We start from the raw sequence: 12,850 nt of genomic DNA on the forward strand, positions 1-12,850 counted from the left end.
TCATATCCCCATGGACAAGTCCATCAGACCCAACATTTACAAACAAGTGTGACCTCTCACTAAAGGAATTAGAAGGATGGGTGACAGCCTGTGGGATACAAGCCTGACTTTAGTGAAACACACACACACACATACACACACACAGGAAAGCATTCTTGCCCCCCTAAATACAGGGGACAGTAAGAAAAAAATAAACCAGTTGAAGACACCTGCAGTTATATCTGGTGTACAGATTTCAAATTCATGCAAAACCTTCATGACTGGTGGGCAAAGCTGAGGTCAACATGACATCAGGACATGGCTCTGTGCACTTCTGAATGTGGACATAAGGCTCAAAGTCTGGATCATCATAGATGTGGGATACCAGATCCACGGAGCAGAAAGCAGAGAAAGAGGAAAGAGGAAAGCAGTAGACATCAAGGGACTTGTGTGTTCTGAACACGAGGAAGGAATGCATCAGTTTTGCTGACCGGAAGAAGGGGCAGGCTTCTCCATCCCCCTCTCTTCCACCCCTGGCTTTCAGTTCCTATCTTCCATAGATGCAGCCTCCAGCTGGTTCCCTTCTGACATGGCCAGTGACTCCTGGCTGGGTTGGTGGCTTCTGAGGCTGACTGGCAATTAATATTACTTGTATGTGAGTTATCTCAGGTTATCTTGGACATATACTCTGTGTGTGCGTGTGTGTGTGTGTGTGTGTGTGTGTGTGTGTGTGTGTGTGCGCGCGCGCACGCGTACATTTCCCTTTCATATCAAAGCAGTCTGCTAGAAAGCACAGATGTGAGCCACTGTCTTTTAAGAAAGCCTGAGATACTTGTGAAATATAGAGGATGCAGAGTTGGCTCAGTGGTCAAGAATGCTTGCATAGGACCCTGGTTCAGTTCCCAGTATCCACATAAGCGCTCATAATCATAAGTAACTCCAGTTCCAGGGGAATGCAACACCCTCTTCTGGTCTCTTTGGGCACTGCACTCCAGTTATGCATGTACAACGCACGAAGGCAAAACATCAATACACACACACAAAAATATCTTTAAAATTTAAAATATTTTTAAAAAGTAAATGTAAAATGCTATAGAGTCACTGTGTAGGGCCATCTTGTTCTTACCAGCTTGCTAATACCATGTTGCTTCTCCTCTTACTGCCCATGTACGTGCTTTAAAGGAAAATGGAGATGGAGTGATGAGAGTGCGGCTGTCCCTCTCCTGTCTTAACTTTCTGGACCTTGATGTTCTCAGGCCCTCAGACCACAGAGAGGAGAAAGCCAGCACTGCTCTCAGCCGTGTCCTGCAGGGCTTAATCGTCTCAGCCACAGCGGACTCATCAAACTGCTCATTTCACTTGGGAAAACTCATGCAGACCTGCCTGCGTTATTATTTATTAACAGTTGTGTTTACTGTTGAGTGAAACATCATGACACTTTCTAACTAGATGTACACACACAGGCACACAAACAGACATACACACATATAGACACAGACACATACACACAGACACACAAACACACACAGACACACACATACAGACACACACACAGGCACACATATACACACAGACACACACATACAGACACACACAGACACACATGCAAACGTATATACACAGACACACACAGTCAGACACATAGACAAACAGACACATAAACAGGTATACACACATATGCACACATATACACACAGGCACACACACAGATACACAGACACACAGACAGACAGACAGACACACAAACAGGCACACACACATACAGACACACACAGAGACACAGACACACACAGACACATACACACACAAACACAACACATAGACATACAAACAGACACACACATATACACACACAAATACACTCACAGATACACAGACACACACATGCAGACACACACATTTAGACACACATACAGACATACATACACAGACACACACACATAGACAGACCGACACACGAACAGGCACACACACATACAGACACACACACACACAGACACATAGACACACAGACACACACACATATACACACACAGGCACACACACAGGTACACAGACACACACAGACACATGCATATAGACAGACAGACACATACATACACAGACACATAGACATACACAGATACACACAGACACACACAGACACATAGACACACAAAAACAAGCACAGACATACATACAGAGATACAGATGCATACACACACACACAAACACATACACACCCTATCTCTCCTACAAGACTCCATCCCTCAGTGTTCACGTGTGGGGATCCCAGTCCTCTTCCAAAGTTGTTCCCATTAGTCTGTTGTCCTTGTTTGCTTTTCATTGAATACCATCGCCCCGCCACCTCCAAAGCCTCATCTCAAAGATGAGAGGGTGGAGCCTGTGGGAGTTGATAAATTCATGAGAGTATGGTTTTCATGAATACAGTCAGTGCCCTCATGAAACAAGCCCCAAGGAATATCTTTGCCCTTCCCATCATGCTGACAAAGACACAACCATAAGGTTGCCCTTATGACACTGAACTCCCAGCACCATGACCTGGATTTCCAGCCTCCTGAAAGGTTAGTGGTGAATTGCTTGCTTTTGTTTACAAAACCACTCCTTTTATGTAACAGCAGCATAAGCTGGCAAGATTCAGACCATGGTTTCATAAATTAACCTACTTTGATAGTTTGGGTATTCTGTCTGTGTACAAGATGTGGCCTCTTCCACAGAACATCACTCTCCTGGTTTGCTTTCTATTACTAGGACAAAACACTCTGGCAGAAAGCAACTTGAGGGTCATGTGTTCACAGGTCCAGGACGGACGACATTGAGAGAGTATAAGGCAGGGGCCTGGATACAAGAACTGAAGCAGAGGCCACAGGGGGACATTGCTTGCTAGCTTGCTTTCCTGTCTTATGTTCAGCTATTTTTAAAATACCTCCTAGGACCATCTGCTCAGGAGTAGCATCACCCACAATGGGCTGGACCCTCCAGCATCAATTATTAATTAGAAAAAAAATGTTCAATAGAGCTTGCCTCTAGGCCAACATATAGGAGACATGTTCTCATGATGTTTCTTCTTCCTCGATGCCCCACACTAGTGTCAAGTTGACAAAAACTGACCATCACAACTGCCTTTCATTCCCCAGTTACTAGTGAAAAGAGTTTTGGATCTATGCTGAATATTCAAATCTCAGTTTTAATTTGTAATCTGAAAGACTTGACTTCATTTTCCTGTGTCTAATATTCTCATATGCAAAAATAATATACTACAATACAAAATGTGTTTGCAAGTTCTTTTTATAGGTGATTTTGTGTGTGTGAGTGTGTGTGTGCATGTGTGTGTTGTATTGTATACCTGTGTTGTGTGTTTACGTGTGTGTGCACGCTCAGGTGAGTAGTGTGTACATGCTCAGGTGAGTAGTGTGTGCATGTTCAGGTGATTAGTGTGTGCATGTTCAGGTGATAGTGTGTGCATGTTCAGGTGATAGTGTGTGCATGCTCAGGCTTAGGGCTCCCATTCCTGGAGAAGCTGTGTGTCCACTCTGGCCATTTACTGCCCATGTGGGAAAATCTTTCATCTTTTGTGTTGCTTCTGAGTGGCAAATATATGCTTATTGCATTCTGCCTGAATAGTCTTACATCAAAACTTGTCCTCTGTGGAGAAAGAAAAAAATATATTAATTATGTTTTGGATTGACTTCATAGACATCTGAGAGCATAATTTAAATAAAAACTATACCCTAGACTCACAGTGTTATTATTCTTATTTGATTTTTAACCCTCAGAATTTTCCAGCCTGACAGCCAAACCAATATTTGGGCAGATTTATAGTACTCTGGAGTTGAAGCCAACCCATTGCTTTGCCCAAAGGGAAAGGTTCAGAATCCTGGAACTCAAAAGGAGACCCGCTCACCTCGACTGTGTCCCCAACATCTTCCATGCTCAGTGACCTCTGACTGCCTGTAGACTGGCCTTGGAGCCTGTGCGTGTTTGAGACACTGCTTTCTTCTTGGGCATCCATCTTACCCTGTATACCCCTAACATGGTTCACATAGCTCTGAGCAAATTTCCTATATGCCACTTCCTGTTACCCAGGCCTGGGGCAGGAGAAAGGCTGTCAGTGGGCCGTCTGATGACAGTAACTCTGGGTGTCATCACTAGTAAGCCCCACCCCAGGTTTCTGAAACAAGGCATTTTATGTATGGAAAACCTGCCCATGGATAGGTGGGATGAAGAACCCCCAAACTCTGCAACCTCAGTGATGTCCAAACCATCAAGCTTCCTTTGACTCCTTCATTATTGTAGAATGAAGTCTATATGAATCCTAAATATGTGTGTATATATACAGTATAATATGCATCAACACACACACACACATACACACAGAGAGAGACAGACACATCTACATACCACCATCATCATCATCACTATCATCATCACCATTACCACCACTATCATCATCCTCACCCAATCATCCAAAGAGCACATCACACACCCATATCACAGTCATCCACAGACCACCAAGTCTCTCCTTGTCTCTGTAGGTCTATTCTATTCTCTATATTCCTAATTGCATTTCTGGGTGACCAGGTAGATTCCTGGTAGGAAGAACTTACCAGGCATCAAGGAAAACACAATCTCTTCCTTTCAGTTCAACACCTCTGAGAACTGTCAAAAGCACATCGAGCAGATGCAGGTGCCCTGAGGACCAGATGCAGGTGCCACACATGGCGCATTCTGTTTCCTGCTCCCATATCTCCATGGTTCTGGGGCTGGAACCACAGGTCACACTTATGCTATTACCTGAGGCCTGGGTCTTCACATGGCAATAGATCAGCAGGGTGGAATCAACTGCATTCCTGGAAGTCATCACTCCATCGGAACAGTCATCAGTAAATAGCTCAATATATGCCGAGAAGGCTGTGAAATGCACCATGGGGTCCAAATTAAATATCTTTCCAATTTAATTCTCCCTTGGCCAGCTCTTCCTAGTGCACAAAGCTATCTCAGTGCTTCAACAAACTAAATGAGGTACTTAGAGGCAGCAGTGTGGTAGAGAGAGAGAAAAAGGAGACATTTGTTCACCTCGGGATGAATAGGTCATGCTCACACCTCCCTAGGAACAGTGGTGTGTATACCTGTGCGCTTATCTGCTAAAGGGGATGATGTATTCCGACTTCAAAGAAAGACAGAAGTGGAGGGCTAGAAACATGCCTTAAAAGAAGCCAAGGACAAACAATAGAGAAACCCCAACTTCAAATGTCAATTGTAAACAGGAAGTCTTGATGGTTAGGATGCACAGAGCCTAAGCTGAGGGTTTCTGCTGTTAGCGCCGTACCTTGAAGTGCTGTTTGGGAATGCTGGACAGGCAGCAGGGAGGGTTTCTCCAGAGTTCTATGAACAGTGCTATGGTTTTAATCTGAAATACCCCAGTGATGTTTTGAATGCTGGACCTTTAAGAGGTGGCAGCCTGCCTGGTGGAAATAGGTCACCAGGAACAAGTCTTTGAAGGTTGTAGCCACCCTCTGCCTCCTGGTCCACCATGATGTGAACAGCTCTACCCTGCACTCTTGCAGCCTGGATGCAGCTGCTTCTCCTTGTCTTTCTGATGATAATGTGCAGAAACCTGTGAAACCCTGAGCCAAGTAAGCCATTCCTTTGCTACAATGTTTCTGTTGGGTAATCTGGCACAGCCACATAATTCCTAACACATAAGCCCTTTCTTCGCTACAATGTTTCTGTTGCATTTTCTGCCTCAGTGACCCACAAAGCCTAACACAGACAAGAACAATAGTAAAATGGCGGAAACACATATTATCCTCAAGGCAATGCCCACTTCCTTCTCCTCTACTGCCCATGCCCAACCTTGGTCTGGATGTAAGCTTTCTCTTTGCAACCTGCTACTCTTCTTCTTTGTGTTTACTCAGACCTGCTCCACAGCCCCTAGTCTCCCAGGGAATGTACTGATTCTTCATAGCATGGTTCCATGTTGAACTTCTATCCACAGGTTAAGGTCCCTACAAGTCTTCTAAGGGATGGCAGGCATGGCTGCAGGAGGAACTGAAAAATTTCCACTTCTGGGAATATGGGAATAGGAGAGAGGGCCTTACTAGTGGGAAAGCGATCTGGGCATCTAAGTGCATAGATAAGAGGGGGTATATGCTGAAGAGAATACTAATGGCCCCAGGCAGAAGAAATGGGTATGTTTGATCCGAAAGAGAAGCCCTGCCTCATGGTCCTCTCTATGTGTCACAGAACAGACTCACTCAGCTGGAGGAAAGTGACCATGGCAGATTAGCCACCAGCACTAAGCTTTGCTTAAAAGCATGTTGTTCCCTTTGACACTTGGAAACAGAAGGAAGTCTCCCTTGATTGATCTCATTATACCCTGGACTAGTACTTGCTATCCAAGACTGACACTAGGCAGCCACCCTATTTTAACAGCCCTTTGTCTTCATGGCCGGCACTATAGAGATGGGCAATTGCTCTGTATAGTGAGTGGACTCCAGACCAATCTGAAATATAAATTGCCCACTCAGGGTCTTTCTTTTATAGCAGTACAAATGGACTAAGACACCCAATCTATGTGTGCAGCAGCAGAGTAAGAAGGAGGAAGTGAGTATCTGCTTCCATCTCTCTCCACTTCCTGACTGTAGATGACCAGCTGCCTCAAGCTCCTGCTGCTACGCCTTCCCTCAAACTGGGAGCCAAGACAAGCCTTGCCTGCCTTACGTTGCTTTTGTCAGGGATTTGATGATAGCAATGAGCAACTAACTGGGGAGAAGGCTCAGCTGAGAAAGTGCTTGCTGTTCAAACATGAAGACATGAGTTTGGGTCCCCAGAACCCACGTATAAGCCAGACAGGAAGGCACCTGTCTATAAACCATAGCATTGGAAGGTAGTCAGTGAGGCTCAATGGCCAGACAGTGTAGCAGAATCAGGGAGCTCCAGACTCAGTGAGAGAAAGTGTCTTTAAAAAAAAAAAAATAGAGAAATTCACCCTGGATGCCAACTTCTGACCTATCTGCACACATGCACGAAAACACAGGCAACCACACACATACACATGTACACACACACACACACACAAGAGAGAGAGAGAGAGAGAGAGAGAGAGAGAGAGAGAGAGACTGAGAATTGGGATAAATGGAATGTCTGGGAAGGATATTGAGGTTGGGGGTGGGAGTGGAAGGTGGCTAGGGAGGCAGAGGCAGACACTGCCAGGATGTAGACAGGGTTTCCAAACTGAGGCATGGTTAATTTGGGTTTGAGATGTCTTTGTTCTGCAGGCCAGAACTTTAGTGTAAACCTGGCACTGGGGAGCAGCTAGAACGGAAGCAAACAGTCCTAATTCAGCCGCATTTTGAGCTTCTTGGAAAGAAACCACAGCAGTGAGGGGGCGGTTCTCGGCCACGTCCCAGGGCCTGGGTGGTTTTCTGCTAGTGCTTTATCCCAGGACTTGAAGTTTTCAAGGAGCCCTTACCTTAGCTCTTCAAGGGTAACGTATAATATATCTATTGTTCAAACTAAGGTGTTCACAGCTGGAGAAAACAAGTCTCCTCCCTGCCTTTTGAAATCACAGGAGATGGAATCAAGAACTGGCTTTGTTTTTGGTTTTTTGTTTTGTTTTGTTTTGTTGTTTTGTTTAGTTTTTTTGTTTGTTTGTTTTTGTTTTTGTTCATGCTAGTAGTGGAACTCAGGGTCTTCTTGTTCTGGTAACAAAGTGTTCTGCCACTGAGCTACATTTATAGTACCTGGTTCTCTGAAACAGAGTCGCTGTGTAGCCCAGGCTGGGTAGCAAAGTGTTCTAGCACTGAGCTACATTCATACCTGGTTCTCTGATATGGAGTCACTGTGTAGCCCAGGCTGGTCTCAAACTCATAACCTTTTGTCCCAGATTCTTGCGTGCTGGAATTACAGGCATACACCGCCACCACTTTACCTGTTTTGTTTTTGTTTTATACAGAGAATTACATCTCTTTATGGAATTTTTTCAAATGAAATTGTTTTTGTTTCTCTTTTCCTTCCCCATACCCTTCCTGCTCTGTGCCCCCAACTCCCAGTACCTCCTTTCTGCTTTCATGATATGTGTTCTTCCCCTTCTTCTCCCGTTTGTGGTCCCTTGCCTAATTTCAAAGTTTACTCCTACTTCCCCGCCCCCTTATTTACATTAACAGTTAGGATCCTCGTATGAAAGACCAACCTGTGACCCTCTGAGTCTGGGCTCCCTAGCCAAATATAATGCTTTCCAGATCTATCCAAGTCTCTGCAAAGTCCACTCTCTCATTGTTCTTTGTGGCTGAATAAAATTCCATTGGATAAGTACCACATTTCATTATCCAGTTCTCAGGTGATGGGTATCTAGGCTGACTCCATTTCTTGGGTGCTGTGAATAGAGCAGCCGTAACCATGGATGTACAAGTGTCTCTGTGTTAGATGCAGTGTCTTTTGGTGAGAGCGTGTAAGAGTGACATAGCTGGTTTAGTGTACCACACATGGAAGGGAATCTCCTCTGTCCCTCAGTCACCATGATCAGTGGTCACCATGCCTCTCCTCTGATCCTTCCCCTAGGTCCAGGAAATGTTTTCTCTACAGGGCTGGATTCTCCATCGTACCACACAAAGAGCATAAACAGGCTTACTCACCTTCTCTGTCCTGGCTGCCAGGGTGAAGGGGCTGAACAGTTAGTTGCCTTTAAAGAACCTTCCCTTAAAGAACACTGTTGAAAGGAGAGATTTTGCTACTTGCCAGCAATGAGCCAACCACCTTGTGGGTGAGCCTGTCCTGCTGACCTCAGGCCTTGGGCAAAGTTCTCAGCAGAGGTGCTGGCCCCCCTTTACAGAAGCATCAGCTCCTAAACCCCACAGCAGTCCTGTCTGCCCAAATGCAGTTTCACTAAGATCTAAGAGAGAGCTTGCTAAGACAGTGTGTCAGCAGCTACCCAGAAGCCCCTGGGAACCTGAGGAGAAGTGACAGTAGGCAGGCATTGAGGCCATCAGGAGCCCAACATAGAGACGAGAGCTTTCTTGGCCACCGTGTCCCTTTGCGGTCACACCCCACAGCCTGTGCAGTGCCAAGGGCACAATGGCCAGTCAGTCTCAGCAAATAGTCAGGCTCAGGTGTGTGGTGATACGTGTTTGAGTCTGAACCATGGGCTTCCAGTTCCCCAGTGAACCCTAGAACACAAAGGTAGTAAAGCACCTGGGGTAAAGTCCCTGAAGATCTGTGTAAAGAGCCAACCTCAGGTGTATTCACTCTCCAGCCCAGTCTAAACAACCAGTGAGATCCAGGTTCAGTGAGACTCTGTCTTAAAAGGAAGGGAGTGGCAGAGGAAGACATTGACCTCTGACCCCTGTACCTGCACAAATGTACAAATATGCTTGCATCCGTGTGCACGACTCTTCTAGCAACACAGTTCTGTCTGTCTGTCTGTCTGTCTATCTGTCTGTCTGTCTAAGCACTAAGCCTGAGCTACAAGTACAGGCCATGGGAGGGGGTAGGGGAAGGAGGAATGGCTGAGGGTGGGGATAAAGATGTCTTGAGTCAATGGCTTGGCAATTTTTTTTTGAGATTCCTGTGCTCACCTATGTAGTTTGTCCAGTGCCAGCTAATCATGCTATTCAGTGCCAGGGTTGGGGAATGGCCAATCTGCCCTTTTCAGCTGAATTCTAGCAGTGTGCTGGAACTGCTGGTCACATTTAATGCAGGGAGTCATCCCTTTCCATCTTGATTTCCCAAGAGAAATTTTTCTGTGCATGTGTAAGAATATACATCTCTGTGTATATCTCTGTGTTTATGTGTTTATGGGTACCACATGTATATGTGTATGTATAGGTCAGAGGACAACCTCTGAACTCGGGATGTCTTTCCTCGTGCCCTATCTACCTTTTCTTGAGACAGGGACTCACACCGGCCAGGGAAACACTAATTGAAGGAGGCTGGATGGTCAGAGAACCTTAAGGATCCCCTTGTCTCCTCAGTGCTGGGATTACAAGTGCCTACCACAATGTTGGGGGTTTTGTTTTGTTTTGCTTTTAACCTGGTTCTGGGGATTGAACTCTGGTCTTCAGTCATTTAATTGGATTAGCTCTCTAGCCATTCTCAAGCAGGGAACTTGTGGAGGGGTCTCAACTGGAATAAAAAGGGACATAGCTGTCACCGTGCCAACTGTATGTGTGACATGTCTAGGCGGTGACCTGGTGATTTTGCTGCCTGGTTATGGGCTCTGAGAGGCTGAAGTCGGCTCTCTACTTCTCAGATTGCTGCCTCTGCTCACAGGGGTGGCACCTGCAGCATGCGGGGCTCACAGGTGCCCCAACATGTGTCCCCCAGAGAGGATGTCAGGTTTAGAACCAGTCGTCATATGTGTTGTGACTGGGGAGTAGACAGATGTCATGGTTGACCTTTGCTGTCAACTTTAGTGGACTAAGAAACACCTAGGATGGGTAGGACTTAGAAGCTTTGTCTAAACAACTGGTGAGATCCAGGTTCAGTGAGACTCTGTCTGAAAAGGAAGGGAGTGGCAGAGGAAGACCTTGACCTCTGTCGTTGATCTGTGCAGTAAACCTTTAGATTAAGTGGGATGAGGAAGACCTGTCCTGAATGTGGGCAGTGTCATCCCATGTCTAGGGTCCAGACTGAGCAAAGGGAAGAGGTGAACGCCAGCAGTCTTCCACTGTCCCTATTCCCTGGTCTGTTGAGATGTGAAGAGGCAGCTGCACACAGGTCCACAGCCATGGACCCTGACACACCTGCAATCTCAGCCCCTGAGCTGAGATGAACCCCCCACACCTTCTGCACACTCTCAGACCCTGAGGCAAGATGAATCCTCCCTCCCAGGAGTTGCTTTTGTCAGAAAAGTAACTAATCCAACAGTGCACCCAGACACGAAGCAGGAGAAAAGAGGGAACACCTGACCCTGTGGGTTCATCTAACCAGAGTCTTAGAAGAATTCCCCATTGGGCTTGAGTTTCCTTAGAATCTGCTCACATATATACTGTGAATACAGAAACCCTAGAAAGTCTGCCAGATTTCAAAACCAAAAACCCAGGATACCCAGTTTGAGATACAGTTGGCTTGAGGCAAATCCTAATACTACAAGGGTCCCACTTTCAAACTATGAGAACATGTATCTGAACTGAAAAAAAAATGACTTGTTTATTGGAAGTTCAGACACAACTGAGAATCTTTTGTTTTACTGTGTGTGTGCACACAAATGCGCACATGCCATAGTGTGCATGTGGATGTTAGAGGATAGCCTCCGGTCTCAGCCATCTCCTACCTTGTTGGAGGCAGGGTCTCTCTTGTTCACCACTGTGTGTGCCACCCAGGTGGCCCACAGGATTTTGGAACTTCTCCTGATCCCATCCATCTCCCTTAGCAGTGCTGGGATTAGAGGGAGATGAGTTGCTGTATCCAGCTTTGTGTGGGTTCTGAATATCCAAACTGGGTCTACTCTCTCTGACCCCAAACATGGTATATAGTATACACTAATATTTTTTTTCCTCTGAGTGTAAGCATTGTTTTATAGGGGCATGGCTTTGGAATCTAAAACATCTGCAGACCTCAAAGGAGTGAGGTTAGAATCTCTGAGCTAGCAACTAGACCGTTTTAGAGATCTGAAGGAAAGGCAGATTCGAGAATGGGAGAATGGAGGGCAAAGGTGAACTCAACAAGGCTCCCTCTCTCTCTCTGAGGATGTAGAAAAATTTAGTCCAGAGGGAGAGCCATGACTGCTAATCCCAGAGCTGGAAGCCAAGACAAACCCCAAAGGAAGGCATGTCCTAGGGCAGCCCAGATACACCCTGAGTGGACCTCTCAGAAGAAAGAGGGCACTCTGCACCCCTCAGGAGGAAAAGAGACACCCCACATTTTCCAGGAGGTAAAGACAGCACAGGAAACTCAGGAAGAAGGCCAGCACACAGCCTCTAGTCCCCTCTGACACTCCCATTTAGATGATGGGTCCAACCACCTCTGCTCTGGTACCAGTCATCACCCACAATGCCCCTGGCCACAGCCCAGCCTGAGATTTTTAACCCTTCTCTATTCACACAGCTTTCTGCCTTCTCTTTGTTCTGCATCCAATTTCCCACTTCACAGCCCAAGATCTAAAGAGTCACTCGAGAGTGATGGGGGTGTCTCAGGAGCTCTTCAGAGAGGCCAGCCTCCTTGGCTGCTCAGGTCCTCCTGAGTTTCACTTACTGGCTTTTACATAAGGAGCTAATGTCTTTTCAAAGCAGGCAGATCACCCGCCCGTGTTTTGACAGTTTGGCTTTAGTGGAAATATCATTAAACTTTTCGAAAATAAGGGCTTTGAAACTCAATCCTCATATTGTTTACACTGTTTTTCTCCCTCTTCCGAGTTCTTTTTTTTTTTCTTACTTGCTTAGGCACAGTTAATTCACCCTTCACTTTCAGCACTCAAAACAAACACTGCGTCTAAGCAGTCAGCCCCTCTAGAGCTGCATAGCTGAGAGTGGAAAAAATAACACATAGGCCTAACCAGCTTTGATGCCTGGGACGACAGACCTGTTGCAAACCACCTTGGTGAGTCGGCTGCATTCTGTGCACACCCCTATGAGGAAAAGGAAGTGTGAGTGTTTTTGACCTGAAGCAAAAAGAGTATGTCAGACGTCTGAAGGCTTCCTGACTGGCACCACCACCCCCCCTTAACAAGCCTGATCTTCTCGAACGTGGCCTCAGTATGCTGGTGGCCCCAAAGTGCCTCTCCCACACCAACCTCCACGCTTCTGCTCTCTGCTCTCACTTTGCCTTAGCAGGCCCAGTGTAAAACATCCACATCTAGGGTAATTAAACTTGTAAAAACAGCAGATATGGTGTGCGTGCACATATATATATATATATATATATATATATATAT

This window comes from Mastomys coucha, unplaced genomic scaffold (assembly GCF_008632895.1).
Source record: "Mastomys coucha isolate ucsf_1 unplaced genomic scaffold, UCSF_Mcou_1 pScaffold22, whole genome shotgun sequence".
In the NCBI taxonomy this organism is placed as follows: Eukaryota; Metazoa; Chordata; class Mammalia; order Rodentia; family Muridae; genus Mastomys; species Mastomys coucha.